Source organism: Cryptomeria japonica, chromosome 7 (genome assembly GCF_030272615.1).
Source record: "Cryptomeria japonica chromosome 7, Sugi_1.0, whole genome shotgun sequence".
In the NCBI taxonomy this organism is placed as follows: domain Eukaryota; kingdom Viridiplantae; phylum Streptophyta; class Pinopsida; order Cupressales; family Cupressaceae; genus Cryptomeria; species Cryptomeria japonica.
In genome coordinates this window covers 371,602,010-371,621,727 of record NC_081411.1, presented here as the reverse complement: position 1 = coordinate 371,621,727, position 19,718 = coordinate 371,602,010, and the positions used below count along the sequence as shown (strand labels likewise).

The window sequence follows — 19,718 nt, the reverse complement described above, 5'->3', positions numbered from 1 at the left end:
TGTGAAAATCGGACCAAAATTTCCCAATAATCTTGAAAAGTGGATTGGGAACCCCACAATCATGCCTCAGCTTCTTGATAATTTTCGAATTGTTCCTAAAGTCTCCTGAAATCTTTTGAAAACTCTCAAAACTTATTGAAAACTCTTGAGACGTGCCAAGAAAAACTCTTAAAATTCTCAAGTTCAAACTTTCATCATGAATGAAATGAATGAATCAATGACCATTTGTATAAACCTTCAAGTAGTTCGAATTTTTGCAATTAGAAACACAGCTGGTCATTCCAATCTCGAACTAGTTTTGTTTCTATTTTTCTTCCATTCATCGAACCTAGACATGTCTTGCTTCTTTGTTGAGTTTAGTCTCTTAAGAAAGTTTCTAATTTCATTTCAGTTGAACTCAGTCACTTGGGAAAGTTCTGATTTTGTTTCTAGTCTGAGTTTAGTTCCTTGAGAAAGTTTCTATTTTCAGTCTGAGTTCATGAATCAAACTCCATCTTTCTTTCTTCTTCCAAATTTGAAACTTTCTAAAACTTTCTTCTTTCCCTTGGCTCGAATTTTGAAACTTTCTTTCTTGAATTCTTTGTTCGAACTTAAATACTTGATAGCTGGGCAGACTTTGTGAAATTTAGGCACCATGTATCGTGCTAGGGTGGACTTCATCATGTTTGTGCACTCAACTCTTGATAGGGCGGACTTTGTGAAGGTTATGCACTTCATACCTTGATCAAGGGCGGACTTCCTTGATTTCTTAACTTCATACCATGTTATTCTCATTCACTTGGGCAGACTTCATGAAGTTTGTTTCTATTTGCACTTGAGGTAGGGCAGACTTCAAAACCTTTCCTAACAGCTCCAAGGCAGACTTTATTGAAATCAGGAACCATAGACTTGCAGGTTGGGCAGACTTTACTAACTTTGCGCACCATTTACCACCTCCAAGGCGGACTTGACTGATTGCCTAACTTCATACACCCTCTCTAGAGCAGACTTCCTTGATTTCTTAACTCTTTTCCATAGGGCGGACTTGGTGAGAATTGTGCTCTATCTCCATAGGCGGGGTTCATCCAATTCATGCATCTCAGTTCAACCAAGAGCAGACTTTGCTATTCTTAGGCACCAAGTGTATGATGATATAGGCCGGTCTTTATTAACTTCATGCCACATTGCTTGTTTGCTAGGCAGACTTGTCTTGGGTTGTGCACCATTCTTCATGTTTCAGAAGGACTTTATCAACTTACTGCACTTCAGCTTGTAGGGGAAGGGCGGACTTAAAGAAACTTAAGAACCTTTGCCTATTATCATTCCTTACTTCAAGTCGGACTTCATTAGCATGCTTCCCATTGTATTGACTAGTCCTAGGCGGACTTCCTTTAGCTCATGAAATTGGATTTGTAGGAGGGTGGACTTGGTGAATTCCATGCACCTCTCTTTGCTGATCAGATTTATCAATGTAGGGCGGACTTAGTCAAACCTTTGCACCTCTTTGCTTGTTACCTCCATAACCATTGGGCGGACTTTCTTAACTTCAAGCACCTCTAACTTGTTTTCTCCACACACTTCAAGGCGGACTTGAATTGCTTCTCTCCTTTTTCACCTTATACATGGTGGACTTTGTGAGTTTCTTTCTCCATCATGGGGCAGACTTTATCAAACCTGTGCACTGTGTATACCTGTTGTGACCATTTCACACATCGCCCCATCGCAAATGGGGACCCCCTCTTTTGCTTGTTTTTCGCTCGTTTTCGCTTTCGTTTTTAGGGTTTTGTTAGTTAGTTAGTTGTCTGGATTTAGGGCCAAGCCTTAGGGTTTTAAATTTTGCCTTTTCAAGCCAGAATTCAGTCGTTTCTTTGAGAGTTTTCGAGCTTCTTTTCTAGAATGCAAATTTTGAATGCAATGAATTCGCCAAAATGGTCTAATTTTCAATAGGAATGTTAATGCAGAGCTTAAATTTGTCTAAGTGTTGACAGTCAATGTGAATTTTTGTCCGATTGAATATTTTGACCAAATTTTGACTTTTTTTTGATTTTGATCCTGGGCATTGGGATTGGTTTGTTTTCGCCTCGTGAAGTGTTAAAATGTGAAAAATCATGTTAGTTTGGCCTATAGGAGCAAAATCACTCCTGTCCCTCAGTGAAGGACGGGAGCTCATTTTCAAATATCTCATCGTCCTTGCAGAGTCCAGACAAATTTCGAGTTGGGAGTGATGGAGAACGGCGATATCTTTCCATTGAATATAAATTGAAGATTTTTATGAGCACAGAAATGCCTCCAGGAGGAAAATCGCTCTTGTCCCTCAGTGAAGGACCGGAGCTACAATTCAAATTTCGCATTGTCCTTGCAAGATTTTGAAAACTTAATGATTTGAGGACGTCCAAGGGAAGATGCTTTGCCAAATGAATATAATTTGATACGCAAAAACGAAGGAGAATGACCTATATTGACCAAATCGCTCCTGTCCCTCTCCAAGGGACCAGGGCGAGGTACCTTGTAGCTCTCGTCCCTCTCCCAGGGACCAGAGCGATTTCCTTCATTATGCAAAATCCAGACAAAGGTCAAGGCAAGTTTACGTTCAAAAGCAAGGGAAAACATGAGATAAATGCGTTGAATATAAATTGAAGATTTTTGGGACGTCCATAACAGTGTTAAATGCCTAGTTCGCTCCTGTCCCTCAGGAAGGGACCAGAGCGATTTTTGATAATTGCTTTTCTTGCAAAGTTACAGATGATGTCAAGGCATGGACGAATAGAGTGAAGAGGGACGAGTCCGTTGAATATAAACTTGGCACCTGGCAAAGTGAGATAGTGGCCACAAGGGAAGGATCGCTCCTGTCCCTCTCCAAGGGACCAGGGCGATACAATGGTGATGATACTTCCTACGCAAGTTCAAGGTCGTTCCTCCGAAGTTCAAGGTCGGCACAAGTCAAGACAAGGTGGCGAGGGACATTTCAAGGCGTCTTCATCATGCGCAAACACTCAGAGGACGTTAAAATGAAGAGATTGACACCCTATAACATAGATCGCTCCTGTCCCTCTCCAAGGGACCAGGGCGATGTTAGATGCATTGGCCATTTCATGCAAAATTTACGTAGGGACAAGACGTTGCAATGTTTTAGAGGGTCCATGGTATGATAAAAGATGATATACAAGGTTTTTGAACGTAAAATGATCATCATTTTGAGCATGGAGACTATATCGCTCCTGTCCCTCTCCAAGGGACCAGGGCGATTTGCTTTGGATTCCTCGTTTTGCTTCAAGTTCAAGCTAAGTCAAGACGTCATAAGATAGCATATGGTCCAAGGCATCGTTTGAAGATAATTCGCAAGATTGTTGAACGTCCAAACATTGCTAATCAAGGGTAAAAGCTCACATCGCTCCTGTCCTTTAGACAAGGACCAAGGCGATATCACCAAATGCGCTCATATTCTTTCAAGGGCGAGGTTAAGCGAGGTAAGGGACAACGTTTAGAAGACATTACAATGAAGATCGAAGTGCAAACTTGCCAAGGTTAAGGAGAAAACGTGGATCGCTCCTGTCCCTCTCCAAGGGACAAGGGCGATGATCCCTTTAATGCGTCCAAACACATAATGAAGACAAATGGAATAAGCACAAAAGACACGAACAAAGGATGTTATTCGCCAACAATGAAGATCGAAGTTAAAAGATGCAAGATGGACGTAGAAATTTGCAAAATCGCTCCTGTCCCTCTCCAAGGGACAAGGACGATGAACATTCAAGAGGCCTTTAAATACGCATGCAAGATGATCAAATTCAAAGGACTCATCATGATGATCGATTTTCAACACGAAGATGAAGGAGTTGGACGTAAGAAATGCAAAGTCAAGACCAAAATCATGGATCGCTCCTGTCCCTCTCCAAGGGACCAGAGCGATGAGGTACGTCTCTTTGTTTTCCAGTTTTGGCGCCAAGTTAAACAATTCAAATTTTCCTTAAATGCTAAATCGATTAAAAAAATTGAAAATCCATTTTTATTTAGCATTTAATATGGCGTTATCTCTTATTAATTATTTTTTGCCTTTATTAAAAATCGAAATTCTCATTTAAAAACGCAAGGCATCAATAATTAATTATTTAATTAATATAAAAATCGATTTGAGGCGCCCAATTAAGCAAGTCGGCCTTGTTATCTTATTGCAAATCATTTAAAAAATGGTGTTTTTTATCTCCAAGTCGGCCTAAAGGATAAATCGATTGCAAGTGCTATATAAGGGGAGTGAGATTTCATTTTTTACATCACCATTTTATCATTCAAATGCGATCAAAGGGAGAAGTGCGAAGTTGTATTCAAAGGAGCGAATTTTATTTCAAAGCAAGGTGGTGCGAACTTGAAGACTTCATTGGAGCGAAGTTGCCATGGATTAAAGACCACGTCGAAGGTGCGAAACTTGGAGATTTGTTTGTGCGAACTTGAAGATCCATTTAAGACCACGTCAAAGGCGATAATTGAAGATCACGTTGAAGACAAAGGTGGCGAAATTGATATTTTGAGGAGATAACATTGAAGATCGTTTATACCTTCAATTTTGCCTAGGCGATCTTTTCCTTTTTGCATTCTAGAGTTAGCTCTCTCTCGAGGTATGGCGATTTAATTTTTATTGCTTTATTCATTCATCGTCATATTTCAAATTTTGAAATTTTGAAATTTTGAATCTCTTGGCTCAATCATTGTTTTTTTAGGAAATGATAACTCTAGAGACTTATCATGAGGTTTCCTAAAAAACTTTTCTCTCTTATTTACGCTATTTATTGCAAAATCTATTTCTTATAATGAAATGTTGTGTAGGTATGGCGACCCCAAAGGCGGGAGCATCCACCAGCCGCTCGGCTCTCATGAAAGAGGATCAGAAGATCGTGTCAAAGTGGAGCCCAAGATCGTGTCAAAGTGGAGCAACATTGGAGATACAAACTTGGGGAACTTTAGCACGAAGAAGTTCCGAGAGGTCCCTTACATCGGCAAGCCATCACCTGTCGCCCGGAGAATAATAGAGAGTGGCATCATTAAGGCGGCCGGTTTTCCTCCAGCTATTCAGTGCCACGAGTTGATGATCGAGTGTGCCCGTCACTACAATCCACAGTCCAGGACAATTGTGTCCAACGAGGGAAACACTTTGGCGTACCTTTCAGAGGAAGCCATAAGTGAGGCTTTCCATCTTCCAGAGCACAGGGACATGATATATAAGAGCATTGAAGGAGCCAGATCAGTGTACGATGATGATCCAGATGCTTGCCTAAGCATAATCAACAAGAACTGGCTACTCAAGAGTCGTCCCCGTCTGAGCAAAGTACCGAACACGCCACACAGGATTGATTTCCAAGAGGAGTACAGAGATTTGATTACCATGCTCAACAGAGTTACAGGAGCACCTCATGCCTTCTATTTTGAGAAATGGATGTTTTACTTCATCCAGGTGATTGTTCAAGGAAAGGGTACGATACATTGGGCTAAGATAATTAGCCATTGCTTAGACGTACAGTTGAGAAGACTCAGGGCTACTAAGTCCTTCCACATGAGTTCATACGTCATCTATGCCTTAATCAGGAGCGTTGAGTACGCAGGACTACCTCACAGAGGAGTGATTGGAAGAGGACCCGGCGAGGTCAGAGCTTGCGAATCCTATACCTACTTGCATCATCCGCCAGGGAAAAACTACAAGTTAGTCAATGATACTTTCACGATGAACATCACAAGGACGTTGCAAGGAGGGATTCACAACAGATTATCTCAGGATGCCCAGGAATTCATCAAGAGGTACGGTGCTTGGTTCATTCAGTTTCCCAAGTTCACTTACATTAGAGTGCATGGATGTCCTTTACCTCCATACATGTTGCCGAGGTACCCGACAGACAGAATTGTGTTACTTGAAGTAACAAGGCAGTTGGCAGCATATGTGAAGGCATTCAGACACAGACATCAGAATGGAGTTCAGGTACCTATTATTTTGGGTAATTCAGTTGAGGTATGTCCTAATGCCTTAGCCATGGATGACGCAGAGAAGGAGTTAGCCTTGTATCCTTTTTCATCTTTTGCTTGGAGGAATAGCTTTGATCCCCATGGACATTTAGAGGAGACGGTCGGTAGAAGATTTAGACATGAGCACCAAATTGAAGATTTTATGATGAATCTCCTAGATGATCTCGAAGTGAAACGAAGGATACATTCTAGATTGCCTTTGGATTTCATCAGGAAATGTAAGATTTACAGAGTGGCCGACCAAGCTCAGGACAACGGCAGGCACATCCAATCTTCATATGATAGAGAAAGCAAAACAATAAGTTTGAATTGGAATGAGCCCGAGGCCGTGGATTTAGATGATTTGATGGCACCAGTCTTGTCTTGTACTCGCAGATGGGTAGACGTTCAGCATCAGAAGTTGAGAGAATAGGGCATAGCTATGTCTTTTACTTTGGAAGAGAAACCAGCCGAAGGTGGAGCCAGTGTTAGTGAAGGCAATCCTAATCCTAGGAATTCAGGTGAAGGTAACCTTCGATGTGCCAGTGAGTGCAATCTCCATTCGAGAGGTTCGAAGAGAAAGGAAAGATCAGAAAAGAAAGAGTCTTCCAAGAAAAAGCAAGGTGCCAACAAAGATCAAACACCAGGTACTTCTTCCAGACCAGAAGATAGAACAGTTCGAGTGGAAGAGTCCATGGAGTCGATGGTACAGAATGACAGACAGGAGGAAGGACAGGCACAGCATGTTTCATCCGATGGATCTCTCCAAGATTATGAGTTAGAAGAGGATAACGAAGTAACATCTCCTCCCAGACAAGAAGAAATAGTACATAAAGAAATTCAAGTTCAAGAGACAAGATCGAATATCCCAGATTGGTTGAAGGAAAGATTGACTAAGGTGATCGTAATTGAGGACGAGGACAGTCCAATTGATTTAGAGAGCCTTGTGGGACGTTCACATATGACAACAGAGAAGAAGAAGGCTACAAAGATGTCCAAGATGATTCGAGATGAGGCTGGATCTAGAAAACTGCAGATAGCTACACCGGCAGCAGACAAATATGAGGGCGAGATCCTAGCAGAAGACTATCATATACAGACTATTGAGTTAGGACCATCCAGAGCAGAGCAGACTTTAGATGATGCCACCGACACATTTGAGGCATTGAAGGACAAGTTTAGAGAAGAAGTGGAAAAGAATAGAAAGCTTGAGAGAGAGAGAGGTGCATGGAGGACATATTTCAGTCACATCAATGAACCTTTGGGACGTCAGGATCCAGTTAGATCACCAGTGCAGGCATTGCCCCTTCAATCGATCAATGAAGCAGAAAGATTCAGGAACCTGGTCCAGCGTACATGTAGTTGGATGGATAGATCTCATGCAATGGCCATAGAGTTTGTTACAAGGATGTCGAAGATCATTCATCAGGCTATCCAAGTTCTTGAGATTATTCACAGATTGATGGCAACAGTAGCTGCGTTTGCCCATACCAAGGACGTTGTCATCCCTGTCTTGAAAATTATAAGACACACATCCAGAAGAATTTTAGCGCAAGAGAGGATCTTAGAAGGTGATTCTCACAGTTTGTTTCAGTGGTCAACCTTACTCCATATAAAGAGTGTTCTCTTCGAGGACATCAGTGTTAGATGTGGTCAAGTTGAGGAGGTGATCAATCTGATCCAGGACAAAGTATTTGAGGTACTTCGTACCATTCTTGGCAGAAGGATCGAGGTCGAGACAGATGTGGATTTACAAGAATTTGAGGATAGAATCACGATCATCTTTCGCAAGGACGCAGATGTTACAGATGAGCAGTATGATCAGATGTATGCTACCATGCTCCTGATTGATAGAACAAAGGAACTTGAACCTACTTGGGACGCAGCTCTTCTAGATGCATTTGATCAGGTTATCCACTTAGAAGAGAGTATCAAGAATCTTCCCGAGATTCCAAACACAGAAATCGAAGGAATCGTGACAAAATTCATTGCATATGCTAAGAAAGAGAATTGGAAAGGGAATAAGATTCTAGATGAAAGGTTGTTACAGATGACATGACATCTTATTTCTCATTGGTTGATACCTCCTAGATTTTTGTGCCAAATTTAATATTTGGCTATGTATTTAATATTGTTCAGTAAAAAGGAGGTCATTTGTAACAAACCCTAATTAGGGTTTAGGTGTCATGATCTTGTCCATTGATTTATTTTCAATCTGGACCTTTCATTGTAACTGGGGATGCTATTTATACCCCCATTTTTCATTTCATTTGGTAATAGTGAATAGTGTAAGAGATAATAGTTGATGTAATAGAGAAGAGAGATTAAAGCAATTTTATTTTGTAGCAAGATTGAGTCTTGAAGAGAGAAATTCAAGCAATTGTTGTACATGATGATTTGGAAATCAATAAAATATTGAAGTTATGGTGTTTTGTTGCAAATTTCTTGAGTTATCTTCATGGTTGTTTGATACACTTGAATCACACTCAATCAAAGTAGTTTGTTAATTTGAAAGACTAAGTGTGAGATTTGATATTTGGTAGGATTCGCAATCCAAACCACTAGCTTCTTGCTGATTGTAGGAACGCCTTGCGTGGTCGACTGGAAAACATTTTGAGTCCTTAACCTTCAAGCATTTTCGTATCTAGGATATGTACCTTCGTAGTAGTGTCCTTGGTCTTTGATGCATTGAACACCATTATTACCTTAGAAGATCGCACTAATTTCAATTGAGTTGTTATCTTATGGCAAAATTGAAGTTGGTTGAGTCTTGCCAAATCTCATTCATGCTAAGTCGTTCATAGGGTTAGGCTAGATTAGACTTCCTTAAACCCTATCCTTTTGCTTTTTTTTTTTTTTGAAAGTTCCTTTTAGGTTAGTAAAATCTTCGAGCCTTTGGAATCCGTAAGACACCTTGGAGGAAACAGCAAATCACATCATACCACTAAAAAGCTTGTCCACACATGGAGACCCCACTAAAAGAACCTTGGAGTCCATCTAACTGATCCTTTTTGCAGATCTTCAGCAGTTAGAGACTATTTTCTCAAGAGAGGATAAGATACCTATTGGTATTTTATTCTGTGTATGATTGTGTATAAAATACACGTCAACAATACCTCATCAAGGCGGATTTTGCTTGACTTGGGCACCATCTTCATATTGATCAAGGGCAGACTTTACTTGGCTTAGACACCATCTTCATATCCTTGGGCGGATTTTGTGATTATTAGGAACCAAGGATAAGCAGACTTGAAGAATCTTGTGCACCAAGGTAAGGGCAAAGTTCAAAATGTTGATGACCCACCTCATCATGTTCAAGGCGGACTTCATGGATTCCACAACCTTGACCAAGGGCTTCATGAACTTCAGGAACCACATGATCAAAACTTGAAATCTCCATAACATGTGCAATTTTTTCCAGATTTGCTTGAAATTTGAAATTCGTACATCTTTCATCCATTGAATTCCTCAGGACCCCTAAAATCTAGGAAATTGGCTTTTTGGGTCAAAACATGGATTTTGGAGGAATTTGACGATTGTTTTCAGTGCATCTTAGTGTCAATAGTGCGAACCCTAGACGCCTTTCCGAAAATAGAAAAAGCAAGGTTCTTTGAAAAATAGGAAAAACTTTCTAAAAATACCCATTTCGGGGATCATGCTCAAAATGCCAAAAACGAAACTTCCTAAAAATAGGAAAAAGCAAAAAGCAAAAGTTTCCAAAAATAGAAAGTTGTCCAAATTAGCTCAAATCAATTGCAATCTTCATCTTTTGGGCTTTCTAGACACAACGATGACATCTAGACTTTGTTCTAACCATGGCTTGCACACATTGACTCATAATGTTCAAAACTCAGGTCATTCAAAACTGACAAACTTGATGCAAGAGGTCACAAGGGACTAACAAAAACCCTAGAAAGCAGGAAAAAGGGAGGGTCCCCATTCTCAATGGGGCGATGTGTGAAAAAGGTCACAACACGATCCAAGAGATTCAATCTAAGATCCTTACATCTATTGATGAGTTGTTGGGTATGGATGTTCATGCTTCCAACACTTTACACTTAGAAGAGTTGAGAGAAAAGATGAAATTTATGTAATTCAATTAGTTGGATTCTGAAAAAGAATCAGATAGATGATTTGGTTTCCCTGTTGATCCATATTCACAGTTTGCAAAAGTCTATGACAGATTGGGAGGATGCCATTGATTCTTTCTCAGATGTGTTGGATGTGATTGATGCACAGCAGGAGACTTTGCCCAGTGTCACCATGGAGGAGCTCAACTCAGTTTTGGCCAGATACTTGGAATATGCAGCTAGAGAGAGGGATGCAGGTTGGAATCTTCTAGAAGATTCCTTACTTGATGACTAGGCATCATTCCATTGGGTCACATGTTGGTGATTCCTTTATTGATGTAGACCCTAATTAGAGCAAATTTAGGGATGTGTTGGCATGATCTTGGCCCTTGTTTCTAAATGAATCTTGGCCCTTCATTCTATTTGAGGCTCTATATATACCCCATTGCCTCTCATTTGTAAGAGAGATTTTTGAGAATTGTCGTCTATATGCTACAGATTTGAATATAAATCATTGAAGTGTGGTGGTTTTGTATGCATTTGTGGTTCTCATTGCCTCCAAAATTTAGATTAGATCTTAGAATAGAATTTGTTTCAAGTTTCTTGGATTGAATGAAACAGTTATTGAATGCATTTGTGTGGAATCTGTTTAGTCCATACCACTAGCTTTCTTGCTGATTGTAGGATCGCCTTGTGTGGTCAACTTGAATATTATTTGAGCTTAACTTCAATTATTGCGCATCCCTCGGTATGCATTGCCTTGATGGTATTGATGTTGATGGTGATAGTTTGAACATCTACACTTTAACCTTAGATGATTGCACTAAGCTTGTGTCAAATTGTTCATTGATGGTGAGATCTTTCCTAGTAGGATTTCATTGAATCGATCATTGCCTCTTGCATTCTAGGTTAAATTAGAACTTCTAAACCCTATTCTCCTTTTGCATTTTATCTAGGTTACCGGGTTCGGCCCCCTAGACCCCTGGTACTAGTCTGGTCCGGTCCTGGTCCACGGTTCTGGTCTGGACAAGGTCCGTGATTCACAGGCCTAGTTCGGACCAGGTCGAACCCAGGGGTCTGACAACCCAAAAATGTTTTTTTTTTTTTTAATTTTTTTTTTTTTTAATTCCACCACAAAAAATAAAAAATAACCCTAAAAGTGAGTTTTAAAACATTAACTTGGCTCATTTCACACAAGCAAGGGGAAACAAAGATGTGGGATATAGAGCCAGAGCATACTGATTTGGATGCTTTCACTTCTTAGCTTGTTGCATTTGATGACTCAAATAGCGAGCAAACTTAAAGTGCAAGTGCAAGTGTAAGTGGCATTGATTCATCTAATGTCAATGATGATGAATTAGAGAATCCAATTGATGATCAAACTTTAAATTGTTGAAAGTTGAAACAATGATACTTGAATATTTTATCATTTTGATATTAAACTTGATGTATATGATGTTGTCATGGTATGATCATGATGCTATGCTTACAAGTTTATGTCGGTTTCGTTGTTTATATGATGCTATGTGACATGCTTATAGGCTGCATATATATATAATTTACATGTTTTTGTACTAACGAACCCAAACCCCTTTTCAAAATTTTGTCGTACCGGCATACCGGTTCTTCGAACCCGAACCAACAACCTAGCATTTTATTTTAAAATCTTTATTAGATTTAAATCAAGAGCTATATTGCAAAACCTTAAGTCATTAGCAAAGCCTATTCCAATATATGACAAGCTTGATAATTCTGAATAATTGTGTACGTCCCCAAGTGAAAACAGCAATTCACATCGACCATTGAGTTACCCACATGTCAAGACTGTGGAAACCTTGGAATCATTTTAGTTGATCAAACATTTAGCATCTGAGGTGATTTTGTTCAAGAGAGGGTAAAGTACTATTGTTAATTTTGTAACGTTGGTCGTACTATTTCATGCTTCCGATATATATATATATATATATATATATATATATATATATATATATATATATATATATATATATATATATATATATTAATTTGATTACATATACTAATATGTTAACGTTAACTATTGATAAATAAAACCAAAGTTAACTTATCACGTTTGACCAACGGTTACACTGTTCATGGTATTAGGCGGTAAAGCGATTCTCAAACAAGTCGCACTCCTTCCGATCGAGTAAGTAAACGGTGACTAGTTTTTATACTATGGTGAGAGGTACGTAGGGAAGAGATGTGTCTTCCCACGTGGGAAGACATATCTCTTCACTACGTAACCCCTCATCCACTTATATAGCATGCTTACATTGAGGAGGATGCACACACCGAAATTGATAAGTGTGGTGCATCTTTAAAACACGCTATAGCAGATAAAATACAACTTTCAGATCATATCTCCATCTCTTCTATTTTGATCACAGAATTTTGAAAGAACTTAACATGGTATCAGAGCGAAGTTAAGGAAGATCATATTAAAATTCTGTAACCATCTCATAAACTTTCACCAGGCTCTTGCTAAGATCACATTCCCATAATCCTAATGGCAACCAGAGTTAGATTTGAAGATAGATTAGATGGAGCATCAAATTTTGTATCCTGGAAATTCAGGATCATGCTTGTTTTGAAAGAAAATAAAATTGACTCCCATGTCAAAAGTGAAATTCCTGAATCCTCTGATGATACAGAGAAAATTCAGTGGAGCAAGGACAGTGAGAAGGCCCTTAAGATAATTGTGGATTCAGTAAGAGACCACATTGTACCAGTCATTTCTAAATATGAGACGGCCTTTCAGATGTTCAAAGCACTAGCTGACATTTATGAAATCAACAACACTAGCAGAGTTCTCAACCTAAAGAATCAACTACACCATATAAAGATGAATAAAGGAGAAACAATTACATCCTATTTCTTGAGGATCACTGAGCTTAGGGATCAACTATCCACTATTGGACATCTAGTAACTTGCTATGATGGCCCTAAATGGACTTCCTACCTCATGGGAATCGTTCATTCAAGGAATCAGTGCTCATTCTAAATTTCCTAAGTTTGATAGATTGAAAACCGATTGCATTCAAGATGAATCTCGGCTTGTCACAAGAGGAATAAAACAAAACAATGGTAATGAAGACATTCAAGTTCTAAACTCTAATTCCCACAAGAAAGGAAAGAAGAAGAACTTTAAGAGAAAGAGGGACAACAGCTCAAATGGGAAGAGGTCTTCAAAGAAGAAGAGAGACATTTCTGAAGTACAATGTTTCAGATGTGACCAATATGGGCACTATGCAATGAAGTGTCCGGACAGGATCAAACAACAAGCTTCAGTGGCAGAAATTAAGAAAGGGAGTAATTCCGAGAAGCTAGTCTTCTACTCAGCCCTCTCTAGTCAAGTCACCTCCAGTTTCAACACATGGGTGATTGACAGCGGAGCATCTCGACACATCACTGGATTTCGTGAGCACCTAGATACACTTGTGGAAAGTTCAAATGAAGAAGTGACAATTGGTGATGACTCAAATTATCCAGTTATGGGAATAGGAACATGCAATATCAACCTAAAGTCAGACATATCCCTATAGCTGACCGGAGTTCTATTTGTACCTGGTATAAATAGAAACCTTGTCTCAGTTTCTGCACTTGAAGATAAGGGTTACAGATTAACCTTTATGGAAGGAAAGGTACTTGCTTGGCCAAAGAGCTCTACCATCAAGAAAGCCCACACCATTGGAGTAAGACAAGGGAGCCTCTACAGACTTTGCACCACTCCACCTCTAGCCTTGATTCATTAGACTCCAAATTCGAATGAACTTTGGCACAAAAGATTAGGGCACCTTTATTTCCATGGCCTACCTAAGATAGAGAAGATGGTGATTGGCTTACCCAAGCTAAGTCAAAAATCTAAAGGAGCCTGCAAAGGGTGTGCCTTGGGAAAGAATACTAAAGGGTCTTTTAATTCTAGCAACAGTAAATCCAAAAATGTATAAGAATTAGTTCATTCTGATTTATGTGGACCCATGTCTATACCCTCATTAGGGGGATTTTTATATTATGTAATATTTGTAGATGATTATTCTAGGAAAACCTGGATATATTTTCTGAGGTACAAAGAGTCTGAAGAAATCCTTTCTAAATTTAAGGAATTCAAAGCTCTTGCAGAAAATATGACAGGTAAGAAAATCATAACCTTAAGAACAGACAATGGGGGGGAATACACTTCTGATATGTTTAAAGATTATTGTATAAATGATGGGATTAAGAGGGAGTTAATTGTACCTTATAACCCACAACAAAAAGGGGTAGCTGAAAGAAAGAATAGGACTATAGTAGAAGCTGTTAGGGCTATGTTGTTTGACCAAAATATAGAAACCTCATTTTGGGTTGAAGCATCTAGGACAGTTGTGTACATTCAAAATAGATGTCCTCATTCTCTTCTTGACAATAAAACCCCTAAAGAAGCCTTTACTGGCAACAAACCTGACATAAGTCATTTCCGGATCTTTGGGTGTCCAATCTATATTCATGTCTCCAAAGAAAAGAGGTCAAAATTAGAACCTTCTAGAAAGAAAGGAGTATTTGTCAGGTTCAGTGAAACCTCTAAAGCCTACAAAATATACATACCTGGTCAAAGACAAATTGAACTAAGCAGAGATGTCATCTTTGAGGAAGACATAGCATTTAGGAGGTCCAAAAGATCTAATGAATTAGAACACTAAGATCCTCCTACAAGCTTGGATGAGGATTCCACCCTTGAGATTCAGAGGGAGACCCCTGAAGATGTTGAGCATGTAGTTCAAGGCTTACCTTTAGAAGACAATTATCCCGAAACTAGGAAGAGACCACTTTGGGCTAAAAAGATGCTTCAAGAAGCTGAAAATTATGCTGCTCCAAAGGAGACCTTCAGAGAAAGTAAGAGACCTAACCTATTTTCCAGTTAAACTGCCTTGATGAGTGAGATCATTGATGCAAAACCTTCCTGTGTTGGAGATGCGCTCAAGCATCAAGTTTGGAAAGATGCTATGTCCGAAGAGTATCAGTCAATTCTGAAAAATGATGTCTAGGATATTGTGCCTAGGCCTAAAAGAAAATCTGTGGTATCTTCTAAATGGCTCTTCAAAATCAAACATGCAGCACATGGCAGCATTGAGAAGCACAAAGCAAGGTTTGTTGCCAGAGGTTTCTCACAGAAAGAAGGTATTGACTATGAAGAGACATTTGCTCCTGTTGCCAGATACACTTCTATCCAAGCAGTTTTGGCTATTGCAGCATCTAAAGGATGGAAAGTCCATCAAATGGATGTCAAGACTGCTTTTCTGAATGGTAAGATTGAAGAAGAAGTTTATTTGGAGCAACCTGGAGGTTTTGTGATTCATAAGGCTGAATCACATCTCTGCAAATTAAAGAAAGCTCTTTATGGACTGAAACAGGCCCCCAGAGCATGGTATGAAAGAATTGATCACTATCTCTTGGAATTAGAGTTTTTCAAGAATGAAGCAGATCCAAATCTCTACTACAAGGTAATCAATGGTGAATTATTAATTCTTATTCTTTATGTTGATGATCTACTAATCACAAGAGAGGATAATTGTATTTCTCGATGTAAGAAAGAATTAGCCTCTAAGTTTGATATGAAAGATTTAGGAATTCTTCACTACTTCCTTGGATTGGAAGTTTGGCAACAGGCAGATGGTATAATCCTTAATCAAGGAAAATACACCATTGATGTACTCAACAGATTTAGAATGTTGGATTGTAGATCCATGACCACACCTATGGAGACAAATTTGCACAAGCTAAAGGAAACAGCTGCAGAATCTGAGTTTGCAGATCGTGCACTCTACAAACAGATTATTGGATCTCTGATGTATTTGGTAAACACAAGACTTGATATATGTTATGTTGTAAATGCACTAAGTCAGTTCATGTGTGAACCCAGGGAAATGCATCTTGTTGCTGCAAAGCATATTCTGAGATATCTTCGAGGAACTATTGGTTTTGATTTGAAATATAAACATGTAGAACTTGACCTACATGGATTCACTGATTCTGATTGGGCTGGAAGCATAGTTGACAGGAAAGGCACATCAGGATGTTGCTTCAGTTTAGGATCAGGAATGATCTCATGGATATGTAGAAAACAGTCTTCAGTTGCTAAGAGTTCTACCGAAGCTAAATACATTGCAGCCTCCATGGGAGCAAGAGAAGTTGTATGGCTCTGGAAATTGCTTGTAGGACTGTTTGGTCAGCCCTTAAATCCTACTGTCATCTACTGTGACAATCAGAGTTGCATCAAGCTTTCAATGAATCCAGTATTTCATGACAGGTCTAAACACATTGAGATTCCTTATCATTATGTTCGAGATATGGTAGAAAGGAATGTGATTCGACTGAATTATATTAGTACAGGTGATCAGATTGCAGACATTTTTACTAAGCCTCTCTCCAAGATCAAGATTGAACACTTTAGAGATAAACTTGGTATGGTTGAAAATGTTATTTAATTTTGAGATAGTCTCATTTATTCTGATATGCTAACATATTTAAAGATGTTTAGTGTGTAAACTCTTTTATTTGTCATGTGTGTGACTCCATGACTGCATGGGCCTTCTGTGAACATTATTGAAGGGTGATGACTTTTCAATAATGAACACTTGTTTCAAATTGATATTGTAAGGTAACGATTTTACAATTATCAATTTAACTATCTTGATGGATATCATGTGACTTGATATCTGTGGACATGTCATGATAGTATATATATCTCTGAGACATGGCAGATATCTATTGGTTGATATCATTAAATAAACCATAATTATGATAGAGATCTTCATGGTGAATATTATGAACATAATATTCGTGGACATGCCATGAAATCATTATCAATATGGTAGGCATCATGTGACTTGATGCCAGTGCACATACCTTACTTGATAGCTATGAGTTATGGTGAGTATCATGAGACTTGATATTCATTGTTGAACCATATCTCTGAATATCACTATGGTGTGATATCTCCCCTCTTCACAATCAATGGATGAATTGTGATGTTTTCTCTAACATGAAATGTGTCCTCCCTAGTTAAGAGGGAGTGTTAATTTTGTAACGTCGGTCGTACTATTTCATGCTTCCGATATATATATATATATATATATATATATTAATTTGATTACATATACTAATATGTTAACATTAACTAATGATAAATAAAACCAAAGTTAACTTATCACGTTTGACCAACGGTTACACCGTTCATGGTATTGGGTGGTAAAGCGATTCTCAAACAAGTCGCACTCCTTCCGATCGGGTAAGTAAACGGTGACTAGTTTATTTACTGTGGTGAGAGGTACGTGAGGAAGAGATGTGTCTTCCCACGTGGGGAGACATATCTCTTCACTACGTAACCCCTCATCCACTTATATAGCATGCTTACATTGAGGAGGATGCACACACCGAAGTTGATAAGTGTGGTGCATCTTTAAAAATGCTATAGCAGATAAAATACAACTTTCAGATCATATCTCCATCTCTTCTATTTTAATCACAGAATTTTGAAAGAACTTAACAACTATGGTATTTTATTCTATGTTCACATGTGCATAAAACACACATCAACAGAGACAACTTGTAGATTATGAGAAACTAAAATTCAGATGTAGGATCTATTTTGTTCATGGTCATTCAGCTTCCTAGTGCACGAGGACAGATGTCAAAAAATTGTCGCCTGAGGATTTGCAAGATCACAAACCTACAAATTTTATCACCATTTAATCATTCCATAGATATTGAATCAAACTGATTCAGACTCTAAAATTGCTATCGAGGATAGTAAGGTACCCTTTTTTCTGCTATCTCTCCTCCAACAGTGCAAGGGTTGGTGATGATTCTTTTGTTTCTGACATGTCTTCAGGTGAGCTTGAAATATGTAAATTTGTTGGCTATTTGGTTAGAAGAGGGTGGGCCTTCTTGTATGCAACAAAGAGGATGCTTCTTGAGGTATATTGGAGGCCCCATTGCACTTCAATATGGATCCTCATGCCCCATCTCTCTTGGGACTGTATTGAATATTGGTTGAAAAAAAAAGACCCTCCCACTGTACGATTCTGCATCCACAATGACATGAAGACCATCCAATCAGAAGAGGAATACCTTTGTGCAGAAATAATATTTTTACACTCACATATAGTTATTGGTCCACAATTGAGGTATTATGGGTACTAGTTTTTTGATCTAGGTTTTAAAAACGAGAAAGCTAAATCTTTGTATAGATTGGATCAGGTGAACCAATAATTACCACTCCATGCTTATTTAATATCAAAGTTGATACTATCATATTTTAAGACACCCAATATGGATACGGCTGGATACGACATTCATTAAAAACACATTCACATATATTTAACACAATTTTCTAAGTTATTAGAGGGGCGTTTGATTAATTCAAGAGCAATACAGACACTCAAATGGTAAATAAATAATTATAAGTTAATTTAACAATGTACAATATGCAAAAATACTATAGTTGCATTGGACGATAAACCAAAAAAATGGGTCGTTAAAAAAGAAAGATGTTTCATTTATCTTTCTCATTTGGCGTAGGTTTTGTTTATTTCCAATTTTAAAAAAAAAGTTGCATGAATGAAGTTTTTTAAAATTAAATTTAGGAAGATTTACGTCAAAATTTAAAAAATTCAAATCGCATAGTATTTGGCATGGTCGATAATCAAGGTTTTTTGGGCACACATGGGTACGATATCCGGCGTGTATCCAGGCCGTATCAGATACGTATTCATTTTGGATATGGGGATATGCACGTCTAGGGAGGGAAAGAAGAGTATCCGGCTACTTTGTTTAATATAATATACAAATTTATAATACAATATTATATTAGAAGCTTAATGTAGCATGTATAAATATAAAAAATGTATACACCATGTACCACATATATCACACTTCAAATAATATAGGTATAAATATTGCAAGTAATTCAGCTGAATAAAATTGGTTTAATACATTTAATTGTGATTACAAAACCTTCCAGAAAGCTTGCAATTGGACTGTAAAAACTATGACTATTAAATGTCTAATATATGTCCTAATTTTCTCCTGCAACTTGACTTTTGGCCACAACTCAGCAATGACTCCAACATGACCTACAACTCATTACCTAGTGTTTTCAGTTGCCCATGAACCCAAAAGGTATTCTGCTTGCACAAATTTTGTAATACATATCTCCTCATGTATAAAAATTTGGCATCAACATAAGCCAGTGTTTCCCAAGCAAGTTGTTGTGATTTGAAAGTGTTGCAGTGATTTAGAAACACGATATAGAAATCCATTGAGGAGTTCTTGTTTGGGATTCTAGGCCAGACTCTGAGCAATCTGAGGGCTATCCCAAACCTGAAACCATATCAGAGTTGGATATTTGCAATATGTAGGCCTATATAGGTGAACCTAGTAACTTAGCTTTTAAACTAGAATTTTTTAATTAGAATCTAGTGTATTTTTTCTTCATCAAGGATGTGAATTTCTGCCAAACCCTACAATCCATCCATCTGATAGAAGGAATTGGCAGGAAGAACCCTAAAGAATAAGTGAATAACCAATCTAACTTTAAGTTTTAATTGTGTAAAGTTCCAAGATCCAAATAAACATATGTTCCCAACGCTTATCCTCGAAGCATTACCTAATTCAATGCTAAGA

At 38.3% G+C, this 19,718-nt stretch overlaps 1 protein-coding gene across 1 annotated transcript in view; it reads right to left on the bottom strand.

Annotated features, from left to right (window-relative positions):
* Positions 1–19,718, bottom strand: part of LOC131035425 (probable protein arginine N-methyltransferase 6) — a 216,866-nt gene that overhangs the window by 58,932 nt on the left and 138,216 nt on the right. The window lies entirely within an intron of this gene.